General features: G+C 47.3%; 1 long non-coding RNA gene across 1 annotated transcript in view; it reads left to right on the forward strand.

The window, feature by feature from the left end:
- The first annotated feature begins 8,105 nt into the window (after positions 1 to 8,105).
- LOC144893578 (uncharacterized) overlaps positions 8,106 to 19,391 on the forward strand; it is a 154,269-nt gene continuing 142,983 nt past the window's right edge. The window contains exon 1 of the long non-coding RNA XR_013624478.1: positions 8,106 to 8,201. This is a non-coding gene — a long non-coding RNA (uncharacterized LOC144893578). The remainder of the gene's footprint in view (positions 8,202 to 19,391) is intronic.

The raw sequence follows: 19,391 nt of genomic DNA on the forward strand, positions 1-19,391 counted from the left end.
CAAGGAGCCGGGGTCCGTGTGGCACTTGACAGTGGAGAGCGAAAGGCGGCCGTCCTGGCTGCCTGCTTCGAGTCTGGGCGTTTGACGCACGTTTTCTGCGCCATTTTTGGAGTGCTACCCATACAAGTGGCTTCACCGGTTGCAACGGCCACCAAGCCGCTAAAAGCCTTTTGGACCAAAGCTAAGTGCCGGCCGGCTAAAGGGATTTTATTTTTACTTTATTCTTCCCCTGTGTCGTATTTGTGACTGAGCGGAGACGTCTCAAAGTAGAATTTTAGTTTCTATTTCACCATTTTTGTGTTACATTTATTTTCATTAAATTATTGTGTTGCATTTCATTTGTTGTGTCGTGTTTCTTTGTTCGGGGGTCCTGGAATCATCCCATGTACTTCGTTCAGGTAAGCACCTCGCTACCTTAATTCCCGTGCATGCAAAAAATAACCGCCAATAATTCGGAGTTCGTCTCGGGAGTAAAAACGATCGGTCATTCGTCACCCAGTGGTCTTAATCGCAGGGTGACACGACAATATATATATTATAAAACAGGAGTGTATATCTGTCTGTCCATCAGTCTGTCCGTCTGTCCGTCCCAAAACTACTCCCTCAGTTTTGGGGCTAGCCTCACCAAACCTCCTGTAGAAGGTTTTGGGGTCCCAGCGGATGTTTTAAGTTAGGGAGGAGGTTTCACAAGTTCCTCCATAAAATTATGATTTTGAAATTGGCTCGACACCGAGCTGCTCTGAATCCAGAAGTGAACAGATGACGATAATGAGCGGGTTTGATAATATCTCAACACAATCGTTATTTAACACAATATTTTGTTATAGTATCAATTTATGATTGGAGTTATGCTGTTTGGAATTGAGAGTATACAATTATGATTTTGAATTTCCACCCGTACGGAACTCCTCCATATCCAGATGTAACGTCAGCACAGATTTAAATATTTGTTTATGTCACGAGTGTTGGTAAAAGTCTATTTTTCATATTAATCCTATTTAATTTGTCATTGGAGTTATGCTGTTTGGAATGAAAATAGAGATATGGAGTTGAAATTAATGAGGAAATGAAGTGAGGGTTTCAACTTTCTAACCGTGACATTCACACTATATGCACATTCGCCATTGACTGTGTATAGAACCATTCAGACTGGGTACGTTTTTCGAGCAAGGCTTTCACGAACCTGCTGTCCATGCCTGACGTGTGACTCAAGGTGGCACAGGAATGTGGAATTTACTGGTTCCATGGTTTAGCATTCACTGTTTCCTCATTGTCTGCTTGCTTTCGGCTACGCACCCCGTGCGGGTACCTTGCTAGTATTATATATACTAGGGCGTGCCCGTACGTGGGTGCAAAAAAACATGCGTGCAAACAACAACAACAAAAAAAACTTTGAAACCACGTGGCAGTAACGACCACAGAACCCCCCCCTATATTTACATGAAATGGTTTGGTCCATTCGCAAAGCCAAAGCGAACGGCTTGCGAGTACGGTAGAACCCCCCCCTGTATTTACATGAAATGGTTTGGTTCATTCGCAAAGCCAAAGCGAACGGCTTGCGAGTACGGTGACCATACCTTGGGAACCACTTGTCCGATTAATTTCAAACCTTGAAAAGGCACATCCTCGGGTCCCCAGCAATATACCTGGCAAGTTTCAAGTATATCGGACCCGTGGTTGTCGAGAAACAGCGGTCACAGACAAACACACAGACACACACACATACACACAGAGATTACTGGAATTATAGATAGATATATATATATAATTTATTTATATATATATATATATATATATATATATATATATATATATATATATATATATATATATATCTATATATATATATATCTATATATATATATATATATATATACTGTATATATATATAATTTATATATATATATATATATATATATATATATATATATACAGTATATATATATATATATATATATATATATATATATATATATATATATATATATATATATATATATATATATATATACAGGTATGTACGAGTATCTGTATATATGTATAGACACACATATATACATATTGTGTGTGTGTGTGTGTGTGTGTGTGTGTGTGTGTGTGTGTGTGTGTGTGTGTGGAGGGGAGGGTCAATGAATGGCCTAGAATTACACACACTTGCCTCCAAGCTGTCTAGCCTGGGTTTGAATCCTGACCCAGGTATCAACTGTCATGCTGGTGTTTCACAGGCAGGGTGATTCATCAATGTGTGTGCCGTCCCTTTGATGGACTTTAACTAGGGTCCCATCTGCTGGGATTAGTTCCCACGGAGGCCTTCGCGAAGAGTCGGTGAGCTATCGCCGGCAGCCTGAATAAATTACAAATTCCTGCCCCAACTACTGCGAGGAAAGCAACGTCAAACCACCCAGTGTAACCACGAAACTGCTTTAGCAGCACCGATCCTCTGTAACAGAATATGGCACATGATATCAGATACGGCATGGAGCTGGAAGGTGTGAAAACATTTTGCTACCTCGGAGACATGCTGAATGGAGAAGGTGGATCAGACTCGGCAACGGTTGCTGGAGTGAGATGTGCATGGAAGAAGTTTCGGGAACTGAGTGGCGTGCTGATGAGGAGGGGAGTGTCGTTGAAGCTGAAGGGAAAGGTGTATGCTGCATGTGTGAGAAGTGTTATGATTTATGGGAGCGAGACAATGGTAATGAACGTAGAGCAGCAACGAAGGCTGGAAAGGGTGGAAATGCGAATGGTTCGGTGGATGTGCGGAGTATCGTTGAGAGAGAGGAAGACAAATGATGAATTGCGAAAGATGATGGGAATAGAGCCTGTGATTGATGCTGTGAAGAGGAACAGGTTGAGATGGTTTGGTCATGTGTTGAGGAAGGATGAAAGTGACTGGTTGAGAAGAGTGATGGAAATGAATGTAGAAGGAAGTAGAGGACGGGGAATACCGAGAAAGACTTGGCTAAAGATGGTGGAAGAAGGGCTAAAGATGGTGGAAGAAGAAATGCGGGCAAGGGGGTTAACAAGGAGAGATGCAGAAAATAGGGCAAAATGGAGAAGATTGTCATGGGGACCGCAAGGCTAGCCCCCGCTCTAGCAGGGAAAATGGCCATAAAATGCCTGTTGTTGTTGTTGTTGTATATCAGATATATACATTCCCCTCCATAAGTATTGGAACAGTAAAAACGAATTTGTTATTACTGGTTCACAACAATAAATTTGAATTTGAAATCAAAATATGAATATGAGGCAAGAGCACAGAAGTTCAGATTTTATTTTTTGGTATATATATATATATATATATTGTAACGAATTTGGAAAGTGTAAAGAATGTGAGAACTGGTTTGCTGTGTTTTAACTGACCCTCGTAGAGTAAATAAGGTCGAAGGACGTCCCCCTAGTTAATTCCATGAACCTACAGACAGGCCACGATATATCTTTTTAAATAGCTTATTTCCTTATTCTATGTAGGCTAAATATGTGTTTCCCACTAGATTGACTCTGCATTGTATCAAACGAAATAAGCGTAGGCCCCCTTCAATTTCCCCAATCATCTCCGCTCTCCAAAGTTCCTTTCAAAAGCGGTGCGAGTGGTGTTCAATCCCGCAAGCCGCCATTGCCCATGTGCTAATCTCGGAGAAGAGGGGGGTAGGAGCCGCCAACTCACGGGCGTGGCACGTCGTCATGATCAAAGGGGGAATCGGACAGCCCTAACAGCCAACCAGCACTGCGGTGAGCGACCCGGTAGGCGTGCCCTCGCAGCCGGCGGCTTGATTCCGACCCGAGTAATAAAAGCGACTGGAAGGGACTGCTTCGGCAGATGAGATGAGAGGTGAGATGAGAGGTGAGCTGTGAGATGAGGTGAGATGAGAGATGAGCTGTGAGATGAGAGATGAGAGACGCTCCAAAAAGGAGAGGTACTTGGAGATGAAACAAGCTTTGGAGAGACGCGCTGAGAGGAGGGAGACGGCTCCATCAGGAGAGGCGCAGGTGTGACCGAGCCAGCGCGTGACATCCACAGCATCAGCAGCGTCGACGCGACCGAGGGTTTTCCCGCCAAAAACGCAAAGAGTGGGAGCTGCTACCTCCAGCCCTGCCGGTTGCAGGGACCTGACCCTGCCTCCCTCTCCAGCAACCCACCTCCGCCATTCCTGCCTGCAATTTCCCCCGTGTAAGTGTAAACGTCGTCTGTCCTAATCGTTGTCCTGGGGTTAAGTAAACTGCATAGATAAGCTAACGATTCACTGTGTGACTGCTTCTTCCATCCATTGCTTGTAAATAACTTTGATCGCTCCTTCTTTTTGCTTGTGTGTATAATAAATCCTGTTATTCCTCCGAACTCTGTCTTCTTCTCTCTTCCTTCTCTTTCGGTCGCTTTAGAGGTTTCCATATTGAATATCTGTGGCGCGATTTGGTCAACGTTGGGGGAGTCGGGCTAATCGGGGATCCTGTAACGGTCGCGGTTGACCATCCGCTCGGCCCAAAGTAACATCTTGTCCGCGTACCGTAACAATATATATATATATATATATATATATATATATATATATATATATACTGTTGCGGTTTTGAGTTTTGTACAGTCAGTATAATAAAGGTTAATATTTCCCCCTCATAGTTAGTCACACAAGCAACATGTAGCCTCGCGATAGTGTAGTTATCTCTTAGTATCTGTGAGCCTAGTCCCTTTCCTATGTTAGTTCTGCGTTGAGTAGAGTCAGGAGAATAGGTCCTACTTCTACCGACTTTCCAGCCTCCCTAGCCTCATGTCCCTTTGCGCTGACTTTGGTTCATTTTGGGCGAATTAACACGAGGCAGGCCCAGGAGGGTCGGGGCGGAGCCGAATGAGGGGCGGCAGAGGAGCTGACGGTAAGCACGAGCCGCCAATCAGGGCTCAGAGGTTGTGGCGGCAGCACTGCGTCACAGGGTGTGGTTGGAAGGTTGGAGAGGGTTCAAGAAGGTTCGGGACGTATCTATATAACCCATCGCGCAAAGCCCCCAGGAGGACCAGCGCGGGAGGACTGAGCATCAGAGGACTGCCCGAAAGGACTGAGTGTCAGAGGACTCGGCGGCACTGACCAACCAGGAGGAATCATTGACGAGCAGGAGTTGAGAGCGTCAAAGAACTTTGAGAGATACGCGGGTGAAGAAAGACACGCATGAACCGGAATACGCGCTATTATAAAGTGACGCTCGGTTGAGCTGGAGGCCGAGCCGCGTACAGTGCATTAAGTCACCCAAGTGATAATGGCTGTGTAATCGCCAGCCGCGCTCAGAGATGCGCAATTTCCGTTATACCTCATCGGCTGCCTTTGTTCGGGAGACACGGCACGAGGTTCTTTCCACCGCCTGCTCGCCATCTTCGCGGGACGTGCTGGGACCGTGGAGAGCTGGATGGGGCCATTCGTGGAAGACCACGTCGATGCGTTTGGCTGGAACATCAACCCATCTGCAATTCCCTGTGTGAGTGTGATGGGCCCGAGTCTGGGAGGGAAGATAAGACTGTTTAAGTGCTGCTCTGTGTCTCTGCATCCCGATCATTGTACATACATGTGGGAATCATAATTAAACCTGTGTTCTTCCTTTTCCATTCGATCGTTCCTGTGATTTCCTCATTGGCTAAGCGTGGTACGAATATAACCGCTCAAATCGGGTTCCACGACTAAGACTGCACGGACCACGTGGTACTCAATCCGCTCGGTGTACCCAGATCGCACGTGGCTCGTGCGAGGCTTGCTTCCTCGCTTCCGTGGCGGCGCAGGGATTTAGGTACGAGCGAGACTTGGTCCCGAAACCCTACTTTGCGTTTTGCCCGGAAGAGGCGTTTCAAGTCTCTCGGTTCCGTCAAGCCCAGAAAGAACAAGGGGATGAATCCCCCCCTTTGTAAAGGGAAGAAGGGCGGTGGAGAACCGTAACAATATATATGTTTTACTAATTCAGAACGATAGCACTTTTTATGTTCAGTCCCCCCATTTTAGGTAAGCATAAGTATTGTAACAGGTTAACTTAAAATAAATTAAAGTTGTATAATAGTTCGTATTTGTTTGCATATCTCTTGCATGTAATAACTACATCGAGCCAGTGACTCAGTGACGTCACCAAACTCTTGGTACCGTCACCAAAACTCCTTTGAGATGCTTTGTCAAGTCTTTACTGCAGTCATTTTCAGTTGTTGTTCATTGCCGGAGGCATTATGTTTTCAGGTTGTCCGTCCGTCCGTCCGTGATAGGTTTTCGTTACCGCGATAACTTGAAGACGGCTGAAGGGATTTTAGTCAAACTTGGTGCAGGTATGTACAATGAGGTAAAGATGAACTGATTATATTTTGGGGGTCAAGAGGTCAAAGGTCAAATGTCAAAGTCTGTAATAGGTCTATAACTTGAGAACAGGTGAAGTGATCTAATTCAAATTTGATACAGGTATGTATGATGATGTAATGATGAACTGATTAGATTTTGTGGTCAAGAGGTGAAAGGTTAAAGGTCAAAGTCTGTAATAGGTCTATAACTTGAGAACGGGTGAAGTGACCTTAGTCAAACTTGGTACAGATGTGTATAATGATGTAAATATTAACTGATTCTATTTTGTGGTCGTGTGGTCAAAGGTCAGAGGACATGTCAGGTAAAAATGTGATAGCTTATGAACATCTGAAGGGATTAAAATTAAAATTTGGTACAGGTATGTATAATGATGTAAGTAAGAACTGATTTAATTTTGGGGTGAAGAGGTCAAAGGTCAAGTCAGGTAATGATGTGATAATTGAGGACAGCTGAATGGATTTAAATCAAACTTGGTACATGTATTATAACGATGTAATAATGTGGGCGGAGGCATATCGGTCCACGTTGTGACGTCTAATTGTTGTTTTAGTTTTTTCAAGTTATTCCAAATTGTTGTATTTGCTATGTCCAGTTTTTGTCCGATGGTTCTAATTGAATTATTCTGTTCTTTTAGCTTCCAAATTGCTTGCTTTTCTTTCATAGACAGTTATCTGGTCTTCAAGATCGTAAAGCGGGAGCTCCGCTTTACGATCTTTGGTCTAAAGACAGACTCGTGAAGCAAAAGGAAAGGCTAAAAAAAAAACAAGATTACACATTCACAGCCCTTTCATGTGTGAGAGCAATTAATGCACCAATGAACACTTTACGGTCACATGTTCCAATACCTACGCTTATCTAAAATGGGAGGACTGGACCAAAAAAATCTATTGTTTTAGACAAAAAAAATCTATTGTTTTAGACCAAAAAAATCTATTGTTTTAGACCAAAAAAATCTATTGTTTTAGACCAAAAAAATCTATTGTTTTAGACAAAAAAATCTATTGTTTTAGACAAAAAAAATCTATTGTTTTAGAGCAAAAACATCTATTGTTTTAGACAAAAAAAATCGATTGTTTTAGACCAAAAAAATCTATTGTTTTACAATGCTAAAGTACCAATATGTTACCATTGTACAACAATAGATACATCAACATACCAATAAACAAAAGATGACCTTATGTACTCTTATTATTCATCTTTTCATCTCAAATCTAAATTTCTTGAGTATATAACAATAATTCGACATTGTACTTCGCTGTTCCAACACTTATGGAGAGCGCTGTATTATTCTTTACAAAATTTTTGTAAAGTCCGAATAATTACAATACAGTATATATATATATGTATATATATATGTATGTCTATAATGGAGCACATATCAAATAGACAATTTTGTTCATGTTAATTCATGTCTCGACAACTAAAAAAAGCCCAGAACCGTTTTGGAATTCGTTCAAGTGAAACCACAAGTGCTGATAATACAAATTCCCCAAAACTTTAGTCACGTTTCCAAAGGGATAAAACAGAGACTCCCTCATTGCAGATATTTCCTGCCTGGCTGGATAGAATCCCAACAGTGCATATCCCATATATATATATATATGTATTCCCAGGTACTTTCTCAAACAGGCCTTCCGAAATATTTTTGAGAATTTTTCCATTTATGAAGCAGAAACTGAACAATGGCATATATTAGGCGGTGACATCGAGTTGGATTCATTTCCATGAGGTTTCCGATGAAGCAAGGCTGTGTAAATGGGACATTCCATTCGCAGGCCCCGGACCCCAGAGTCATGAAGTGGGTTAAAGCGAAGCCCCTGTCGGGGGCTCGGAGCGCACACAAGGATTGCGTGTCAGCTGCGTTGTGCTATCGGATGACAGGTAATGACTGCCTGTATATTACACCTTGGCCCAAAGGGTCTCCTCTCTGCTTCTCATTTCCTACATAAATCAAAGGTTTAATGCAACGTGCGAGTACACTGGGCATCCGGACGTTCGGCTCCCTGTAATCCTGGTGCTTGTATCGCACTTCGAGTATAACGTTTGGGTTTTAGTAACGACTCGGAACACTGTACTCAGCTTGTGCTTCTTCCATTGGGCCATTGTAAGCGGTTGGCGCAGGATCCTTTGTTTATATCCAACACCAAACACCTAAAAACAACAATTCCTTACATTGTAAAGTTATCTTTAACATTTTTGTAAAATAATAATTCGGGTAGCTACACAACTCGCATGCTAAGGTATTCGTAATCGAGTCAGGTTTAATCTGGTCGTGACAAAACTAATGAAACAGAAACGCCTAATAATAGTGTCAAATGAGCAAACGACGTCATTTACATCAATAAGAACGTTTCATTCCTTCAGTCCTTACCAGGGCCACAGTTGGAAAAAACATCGAACGTGCATCACCTTAACACAGGTGAGTGTCCATTGTTATGTTCACGGGGTTTATTGTGTTCGATATTACTCAATAATATTGTAGAAATATTGCGCAATAAAGAGGTGACACTCGAGGTGTATATTAATGGTCTGCCAGCTTGGCTGTGGATCCAGAATTTCTCCTTTTTATTTATTTCCTTGAAGTTTTATTTTGAATCTTCTATTAAAAGAACTTCCTTATCTACATTCTTTCAACTCTACGAGGTCTCTGCATAATTTCATGTGGCAGAACTTTGTGCATGGCTGGAGGAGGAAATTGAGAGAAGAGAGGAGGGGGGAAGAAGAAGCGTGTGAAGCTGGTGTGGCGATTTTGCCGGCGAGAATGACAGTGGGAAAAGTGAAAGGCGGAAACACAGAGAGGGAGGAGCGCCCGGTTTTTTGCGGTGTGGAACTCCACCATCTGTGGAGAAGTTCGGTGATCTCTCCTGAGGGCTGTCAGTTGGAGGCACGGTTCGTTTGCTTCCCCCTACCCCCTTTGGATTAGTCTTTTAGATAGGGATATCTGTTGGGGTGTTTGATTGTGGTGTCTGTCTTGTCCCTGCGCCTGTCAGTGTCTGTTCCTCTTTAATTACTTATTTCTTTATCTCCACATGTCCGTGGAATTTTCCTTTTGTTTTTTACGGCGTAGCCCATCGGGCGAAGCTGTCTAGAACAGTGTTTGTCCGTCCGTATGTATGTATTGTCGCGCAACTGCCTTTGATTAATATCAGGCGGTCACGGATGCCGATCGCGAAGGCCTTAATCCCTGAGGCGAAAACTCAATGGCGTATTCCAAAAAGCTACACCAAGCGTGCGGGATGGAGGGGAGCGGCGAGAGCCCTGCAGCCTTATCTATTAAATTAATCACTCGGAAACTGCGTTCAAGTATGTACAGAAAATAATAGAAGGATTTATTCAAGTAAAAAGGCAAGGACAGGAAAAAGCACGCGCCGGTAATAAAATATCCTAATCGGGACGTCCCCACTCACACTTCAGATACAAACGAGGGACTGCAAACTAAGGAAAAGAAACACGTTCGTTGTGTAAAATGTAATCGCGGATGCGGCCTTATCTCGTCTTTGTCGTCCTGTTCTTGGCTGCCGTCCAACACAGCTCCGTTCGGCCCCGATGTACCCACGAGGCCTCGCTCCAAGCTCCACAAGCCCCGATCGCACACCACGAGGTCCCTCGCTCCAAGTGCCACGCGTCCAACGCAGGCCAGCGGCTCCACACGAGGTCGATCTCCACACGAAGCACCAAAAGACAGGAACAGAGAGAACGCAGGTGTGACTGCACACTACCAGCCAAGCAAAAGGACGTTCAAGCGAAACAAAGGAACGTGTCTGAAGCAGCGAACTCCACTCGGGCTAGGCAGACGAAGAAAACCCAGCGCCGCCAGAGACTGCCAGGGCCAGGGATCTGCGTGCAACTCACTCACTCGGACCAACGTCCTGCCGCGTCTCAAACCCAACTGCTCAAAATGAACTCTTTCCAACCAAAGTCCTCGTCTCTGCGAACTCAACCCAACTCTCTCCAAGAAAAGTCCAACTAACTGCTGTGCGAACCCAACTCTGCGCAACTCAACTCTGCGCACTCAACCAAACTAAACTCTCAACTCTCAAACAAACTGCCCTCAGACTCACTCCCCGTCCTCCTGCTCAACTGGACTGCCCCATGGCGTTCAGTGCTCGTTAATATCTGCCGGCCCGTGACGTCAGCCTTGGCGCACTGCCAACCAATCAGTCTCCTCCACCGACTCGCCGGCTCACCCAGGTGCACGCCCACTGCGTCACTCTCACTCCCGCTCCCTGCTCCTGGTGTAAAGCACGTGCTATCCGAAGTGGATAGGCCTCTCCGGAGGTGTAGGTGGCGGCGACCATTATCAGTGGTGTCCTGGCCTGGTTTCTTCCTAAGTCATGTCGGGGGGGGGGGGGGGGGGGGCGTTATTTAGTGTTGCGCTAAGGATCTGTCGGAATGTCTATGTGGTGTGCAGTGCCAAAAGGGACAAAGGTTTGGCCAACCAGGTGAGGACACACAGGGGCACTACTCCTTAATCCCTACACTACTTATCACTCGAACCTCCTGGTAGATTCACAATTATACAACTTAACCTGACAGACTGGTGCTCCTGCCTCACACCTAGCTCGTCTTCACGCTGTTGAAACCAAAGCATTCAGAGTCATTGGAATCTCCCGCGATGAAGCTAAGTCCAAGGGCCTCTCACTCACCGCAGGCAGGTTGGTGGTCTTTCCGTCTTCTACCGACTCCTCTCTGGCCTTGCGCCCCCAGCTCTCTCTGGGCTCTGTCCCGCAAATATTCCTACAGGTCGCACAAGATCTGCCTGCAACCCTCTTATGGTTAAACTGCCAAAATCAAGACTCTCTGCTCACCTTCACTCCTTCATTCCTCTTTTCTCCCGCCTCTGGAACAAACTCCCTCACTCTCTTCAATCCCACTCCACCCTCCAGGTCTTTAAAACAGCTGTTCACCACTATCTCTTATCTTCCCCCATCCAAAACCTTGATCTTTTCTACCCCTGCTAATTTCCCCCAAATTCCACTTTTTTGAAATACCAACTTCTGTCCTGGAAGTCCTTGGTGTCCTTGTGTTTTATACTTCTCCCCCCCACCCCCCCCCCCTTCTCACGCCTCCTCCCCCCAAGCCCTCTCCCTTCCACACATCTCCCTGCTCTCAAATGTTGTGTTTGTGTGCTTCCCCTTCTCTCCCCATCTTGTCTTCCGCTCCCTCTTTTTATATATTTTGTTTGTCTGGTTGATTTGTTTGTGAAGTAAATGTTAGCTCTTTCACGAGCCTCGATTCAGTATACAAAAAAAAAAGAAAGAAAGAAAAAAAACCGAAAAAAAACAAACAAACAAAAAACAAAAAACGCCTACACATGAAGAACTTATTAAAGGTCAGATTCCTTACCGCGACACCTCGAAGCATGTTACCTACTCACTCTGTCTGCTCTACATATCACTACCCGCCAGACATAACTATGTATGTATGTGTGTCCCCTCATACCAATCAGAGCTGAGGATCTGGTCACATGACAGGGTGATGTGATTACGTCTGATGTCATTATGGCAGTACGGCGGCGGACTCTCCACACACCGCCATTTTGATTTTTATGCCGTTTATGCCGATTTTTATGCCGTTCATGCCGAACATATCGTCAAACCTGTCATATATCACAATCGCCATGCTCTACCTTTATGTTTTTCATTCAGTGTGAAACAAACAAACCGATTGTTAAAATGATCATCAAATATCGAAAGCATAGACGTTACGGCTCTTCCAACAATGCGGTACGTATATAGCCTTAGGCTTTTTGCCTAATCTTCGGACCGCTTCAGACAAATTAAGCCCAGGTTTCTTAATACAGTAGTGTATCGTTTCAGTAGTATCGTTTTCGTAATAGTAATAATAATATTGTAAATATGACAATAACAATTTAATCCCAATGTCGTGAATGGAAAGTTAATGGTTTGAAGCGTTTTATTGTTCATGATCAATAATGAGTGTTGTTCGACACTAATCTTACTATAATTCAGCAAATGTCTGTCCGTCTGTCTGTCTGCCCATCCGTTCGAAGGTACCGCAAAAACGGCTGAACCGATCGCAACAATATTTTGGGTGGGTAATCCTGGGATCTCCTGGAGTAAAATAGGGTATATTGTTTTTCCAATTTCAGCTTTGACCTCCAGCATTTTCAGGTTTGGACTCCCGCATAACGTTATTTTCCCGGGTGCCGCACAAACGGCTGCACCGATCGCTGCACGGCTGCACCGATCGGACTCGGTGACCTCGGACAAACACCTTTTATAAGGACATGGGTTGAATCCCTGCTTGAGAGAATGCCAACCCCCTCCCCGCCATCACGGTCTCTCCAACTCACAATCCCACGAGATATGCGGAAAGGACGACCCAAAACCAATTATCTTATTTTTGATTCGTATATAAACATCATTAAAAGTAAATAATGACCTCGGCCAAAGTTCAAACGACGTGAGTTTAATCTCTACATGAGAGAAATCCATATAGCTATTTGGGTGGCGTATACGCTAACAGATCACTGTCTCCCTCGATCTTGCCAAGGCCGTAACACCTATCGGCTCAAAATCCTTTTAACTGTTGACTTGGTAGTTTTTACAATGAAGGAAACATTAACAATGTTGTTAAAAGTTTATTTTGTGATTCGAGATATGTTGTTTGGAATGAAAAAACGAGATATCGAGTTCAAGTAAATGACGACATGCCGTGATGGTTTCTACTTTCTAAACGTGAACTTCACGGATCACCATATGCAGATTCGCCACGGACCCACAATCGATGTTTCTATACGTGAACAAGCAAACGGGTACGTTTTTCATGGAAGTCCTTCACGAACTTGCTGTCCATGCTGACGTGCGACTGAGGGTGCTACAGGAATGTGGAATTTATTGGTTTCATGCTTTAGCATTTGCCGTATCTGCATTGCCTGTTTGCTTCTGGCCTCCTACCCGTGCATAGCACGGGTATCTCACTCGTATTAATAACCGAGGACATAAGGAATTGGCCTCGGTTTTTTGATTGTACAGGCAGTCCCCGGGTTACGAACGAGTTCTGTTTTTAAGTCTGTCTGTAAGTCGAATTTGTATGCAAGTCAGAACAGTTACGTACGGTTCACATCTAGCGTCAATTAGTCAAATGTTTGTTTTGGTATCTATATATATATAAAACAGTGTTTGTGTGTGTGTGTGTGTGTGTGTGTGTGTGTGTGTGTGTGTGTGTGTGTGTGTGTGTGTGTGTGTGTGTGTGTGTGTGTGTGTGTGTGTGTGTGTGTGTGTGTGTGTGTGTGTGTGTGTGTGTGAGTGATGTTACCGATAGACTCCAAAACGGAGAGGCTTACGTGCTTGATATTTGGCATAGACATGCCATTGAGCCTGGGACGAACATGGCGGAGACCATGTTTGACGAGATCCATATTTTTTATTCATATTTATCTCGGCGCATTTCAGCGAAGTACCCGCTAATCTCAGCCAGTGCGAGCAGCTCTCTGATTCGCTCAGAGCGATCACGTGATGTTCCATCCCGTCACACGTTTGCACGTGATTCAGGGCGAAAAGCCATTGCGTTTTTCACCTTTATGCGACCGTGTTTTGTGTCGATTTTGTGCGATATGAATTAAATTTTAATTCATATTTCATGTTTTCGAATACGAAGGATTTCCCCTTTCCCCTTTCGATTTTGAATACGAATCGAATACGAGCTTGAGTCGAGAGGGCGAATGTCCGGGTTGGGAATGTACGGGTCTCCCCTCCCCCACCCGGCAATGCCGGGTACTTCTGCTAGGATCACGTGATGTTCCAACTTTGCCGCCATAATCTCACAGTTATGCGTTCACACGTAATTCAGTTTTTTCACATTTCAGCGAGGAACATTGCCATTCACACCACATAGGTTTTTTTCACTTTCATCTGATATTTGTGATTTATTTCAAACAAACTGTATTTCCCATCTACACGGCCATGTATTCCTATTAACGTTATGTAAAGTACATAAATTGTGTGGATTACATCATTTCTGGATGTGATCAATTGCCAGAACCATCTATATCCCTCCCTCCCCTTCCCTCCCCCTCCCTTCCCCCTCCCCCTCCCCTACCTTCCCCTTCCCTCCCCTCCCTTCCCCCTCCACCCTACCCTCTCCCCTTCCCCCCTCCCCTTTCCCCTCCCCTCCCCTTTCCCCCATGCCCCTCCCTTCCCCCCTACCCCTTCCTTTCTGCCCTACCCCTTCCCCATCCCCCTCCCCCCTCCCCTCCCCTCCCCTCCCCTCCCCCTCCTTTCCCCTCCCTTTCCCCCATGCTCCTCCCTTTCCCCCTACCCCTTCTTTCTGACCTACCCCTTCCCCTCCCCCTCCCCCGACCCCCCTCCCCCACCCCCACCCCCTCCCCCGACCCCTCCCCTCCCCCTCCTCCCTCCACCGCCACCTCCCCTCCTCCCTCCCCCCCACCCTCCCTCCACTCCTCTCCCCCTCCCCCTCTCCTCCCCTCCCCCTCCCCTCCCCTCCCCCTCCCCTCCCCTCCCCCCTCCCCTCCCCCACCCTCCCACTCCTCTCCCCCTCCCATCCCTCTCCCTCCCCCCTCTCCTCCCCTCCCCCTCCCCCTCCCCCCTCTCCTCCCCTCCCCCCTCTCCTCCCCTCCCCCCGTTCCCCTCCCCTCCCATCCCCCTCCCCCTCCCCCTCCCCCCTCCCTCCCGCTCCCCCTCCCTTTCCCCCCTCCCCCTCCCCCTACCCTCCCTCTCCCTTCTCCCTACCCTCTCCCCTTCCCCCCTCCCCTTTCCCCTCCTCTCCCCCTCCCCTCCCTCCCCTCCCCCTCCCCTCCCCCTCCCCTCCCCCTCCCTTTCCCCCATGCCCCTCCCTTTCCCCCCTACCCCTTCCTTTCTGCCCTACCCCTTCCCCATCCCCCTCCCTTTCCCTCATGCTCCTCCCTTTCCCCCTACCCCTTCCTTTCTGTCCTACCCCTCTCCCCCTCCCCCCTCCCCCTCCACCTCCTCCTCCCCCCACCCTCCCACTCCTCCCTCCCCCACCCTCCACTCCTCCCTCCCCCCACCCTCCCACTCCTCGCTTTCCCCCCTCCCCTTCCCCCTCCCCTCCCCCTCTCTTCTCCCTCCACCCTACCCTCTCCCCTTCCCCCCTCCCTCTCCCCTCCTCTCCCCCTCCCCTCCCCTCCCCCTCCCTTTCCCCCATGCCCCTCCCTTTCCCCCCTACCCCTTCCTTTCTGCCCTACCCCTTCCCCATCCCCCTCCCTTTCCCTCATGCTCCTCCCTTTCCCCCCTACCCCTTCCTTTCTGTCCTACCCCTTCCCCACCCCTCTCCCCCTCCCCCCTCCCCCTCCCCTCACCCTCCACCTCCCCCTCCACCTCCCCCACCCCCTCACCCTTCCCTCCACCTCCTCCTCCCCCCCACCCTCCCACTCCTCCCTCCCCCTCCCCCCACCCTCCCACTCCTCGCTCCCCCCACCCTCCCACTCCTCCCTCCCCCCACCCTCCCACTCCTCCCTCCCCCCACCCTCCCACTCCGCTCCCCCTCCCATCCCTCCCCCTCCCCTCCCCCTCTCCTCCCCCCTCCCCCTCTCCTCCCCCTCCCCCCTCCCCCTGCCCCCCTCCTCCCTCCCTGCCCCCTCCTCCCCCTCCCCCTCCCCCCTCCCTCTCCCCTCCCCCCTCTCCTCCCCTCCCCCCTGTTCCCCTCCCCTTCCCCTTCCCTCCCCTCCCCCGCCCGGCAATGCCGGGTACTTCTGCTAGTAGTATATATTTTATCTAAAACATCTATAGGTATTAAAAAACATTAAATAAACATTTCTTAAACTGTTTAGATAGAAAAGAAAATATAATGATGAAAGGTTAACACTTAATCTCGTTCCAATTGATGTCTTGCATACCTTGAAACGATCATACCTATCTCTCCGAGATGATGGGCCTGGTGTTGGAGAGGATGGACCTGTTGCTGGAGATGATGGACCTGGTGCTAGAGAGGATGGACCTGGTGCTGGAGAGGATGGACCTAGTGCTTTTTTTGATCCTCTAACCAAATTACCAATAGCCTTTCCATTTCGATAATTAAACCACTGCGTTGCTTAGTGATAATTGTCGCTTTCATCGGGACAGAGCCTTTTACATGCTCCATGTCCCGATCGTTGACTGACTGTAGCCTAACACTTTTCCAATGTTTGTTGGTGTTTCACTTCTCTCCGATCGCTTTATTATTTCCACTTTCGTTTCAATCGTGATCGTTTTCCTTTTCTTCGATGCATCACCATCACTTGCATCAGATTTACGCTTTGGAGCCATGATTACGAGGGTAAACACACGAAAAATTCAAGTCAAAACACAATGCACACAACAGTGTTTACGCGATCCGACTTTAAATGGCGACGACGGCGTGGCGTTGTTCTCCCTCGGGCCGACGAACCGCTGAAAACGCGGTGTTTTGAGCTTCACGGAAAGTAGTCCGCCCGTTCGTTAGTACGAACCATTGTATGTAACTCGATTTTTTAAATATAATAGGCTTTACGGAGGTCGGTACTAAGTACGGGCATTCGTAAGTCGGGCGTTCGTAACCCGGGGACTGCCTGTAATATCATTTTCGAAATAATGATAATATAACGTTAATATTATAGTAAATCTAATCGTAACACTAATCCCTTTGTAGTGACTGCAAACTTACTTGAAGTTAAAATATATCAGTTTTGTGTCCGTTACGTCATTACGTCTATGATGTCATTATGACCGCCGAGTCCACTGACCAACATTTTAATTTACTATTAGGCCTACACCCGCTCACTACGGGAGTGGCAGGAAGGGTCATTCCTCTTTGGGGTATATAGGTTACAGTCTGTCTTTGGTCCGGTCTCAAGAACATTGGGTATGTGTTCATTTACCATGTTTCTTGTGCAGAGATCGCCAAGGGGTTTAAGCATTCGAGCAAGCACTCCAATCAAAACCGTTAAGGAACGGCTGGCTTGGCAAGCACTAGCTAGCTGCTTGGTAAATGAGCACACCAACAACCTTTGTGGGGTACATAGATTACAGTAGATCTTCCCTCAGTTCTCTAAGTAAAACTTACCTCACGGATATCGGGATTCCTCTAAATTTATTTGTTTAATGTTATAAGCAGCATTGGCGACTGTTTGAAAAGCTAAACATATGTGTTTGTGGTTTATAATATTTTACAAACCCAGCTACGCCGCTGTTAGACTTTTGGTCTTGTTTTTTGTATGGCTTGGTCGTATATGTTGCAGATTGATTTATCCTGAGTGAAACCTTTGTATTGTTACGGACGCGGTTTAGATGTTACTTTGGGCCGAGCGGATGGTCCACCGCGACCGTTACAGGATCCCCGATTGGCCCGACTCCCCCAACGTTGACCAGATCGCACCACAGATATTCAATCGGGAAACCTCTAAAGCGACTGAAAGAGAAGGAAGAGAGAAGAAGACAGAGTACGGAGGAATAACAGGATTTATTATACACACAAGCAAAAAGAAGGAGCGATCAAAATTATTTACAAGCAATGGATGGAAGAAGCAGTCACACAGTGCATCGTTAGCTTATACCAGTCAATTTACTTAACCCCAGGACAACGATTAGGACAGACGACGTTCACACTTACACGGGGGATATTGCAGGCAGGTATGGCTTGAGGATGGATGGTTGTTTTTGGGAGGCAATGGAGGGTCCAGCGTGGATTGCTGCCTGGCGCGTCCTTTTCGTGGCCTGCGGCCCCTTAGCTGCCCCCTTAGCTGCAGCGCAGCTGGTCGCACGATGGCTCGCACACACCTGCTCGTTCAGGCGTCTTCCTTCTCCCCAGCAACAACGAGGGACCGCAAGCACGAGGACCGGGTCAGAGCAAGAGGAGCAAGAGGAGCAAGAGCTGGAGGGGCAAGAGGGTGGAGTGCGTCCCGCGGCGGCTTATATTGGTTTCCTCACCGAACCTTCGCGCACTTTCTCGGGGGTTCCCGCTCCGCCCTCTCTTAGCCAAACCCCTTGTTCTGGGTTGGATGAGCGGGGCCGACTTACTCCTCCCCCCTATGACGAGGGGGGCGACCCGTCTTCTCTAGCCACTCCCCTTGTTCGTAATGGCCGCAAATGGCGAAAACCGGTCAGCAGCTGCAGGTAAGGCGCCGTCACTTTGCTCATCAGTTCAGTACTGCAATAAACGGTTGCTGTGAAAGCTCAAGTGGGGGAATCCCTGGCACTTGAGCAGCTGCAGCGCAGCTGGTCGCACGATGGCTCGCACACACCTGCTCGTTCAGGCGTCTTCCTTCTCCCCAGCAACAACGAGGGACCGCAAGCACGAGGACCGGGTCAGAGCAAGAGGAGCAAGAGGAGCAAGAGCTGGAGGGGCAAGAGGGTGGAGTGCGTCCCACGGCGGCTTATATTGGTTTCCTCACCGAACCTTCGCGCACTTTCTCGGGGGTTCCCGCTCCGCCCTCTCTTAGCCAAACCCCTTGTTCTGGGTTGGATGAGCGGGGCCGACTTACTCCTCCCCCCTATGACGAGGGGGGCGACCCGTCTTCTCTAGCCACTCCCCTTGTTCGTAATGGCCGCAAATGGCGAAAACCGGTCAGCAGCTGCAGGTAAGGCGCCGCTGCCGTCACTTTGCTGCCGTCACTTTGCTCATCAGTTCAGTACTGCAATAAACGGTTGCTGTGAAAGCTCAAGTGGGGGAATCCCTGGCACTTGAGCTGCCATGGATCATCGGAGGGGCCTACGCTTTATTTTGTTTGATGCAATGCAGAGTCAATCTAGTGGGAAACACATATTTAGCCTACATAGAATAAGGAAATAAACTATTTAAAAAGATATATCGTGGCCTGTGTGTAAGTTTCATGGAATTAACTAGGAGGACGGCTGCGACCATTATTTACATTACGAGGGTGTTACACACAACAAAACCATACTTTTCACATTCGTTACACTTCCTCCAAAATTGTTACACTTTTCAAAACCGTTACACTTCTCAAATTCGTTACACTGCACCCTCCTTTCTTCAGGCCCGTCTCGGGCCTACAAAACTTTAACTTAGTGTGACACGTAGGTGTAATTCCCTCTACAATTAACCTGACCCTGAGTGTGACAATCTTAAAACACAAATAAGTATGTCCCCCTATTG

Source organism: Myxine glutinosa, chromosome 9, assembly GCF_964187855.1.
Source record: "Myxine glutinosa chromosome 9, kmMyxGlut1.1, whole genome shotgun sequence".
Taxonomy (NCBI): Eukaryota; Metazoa; Chordata; class Myxini; order Myxiniformes; family Myxinidae; genus Myxine; species Myxine glutinosa.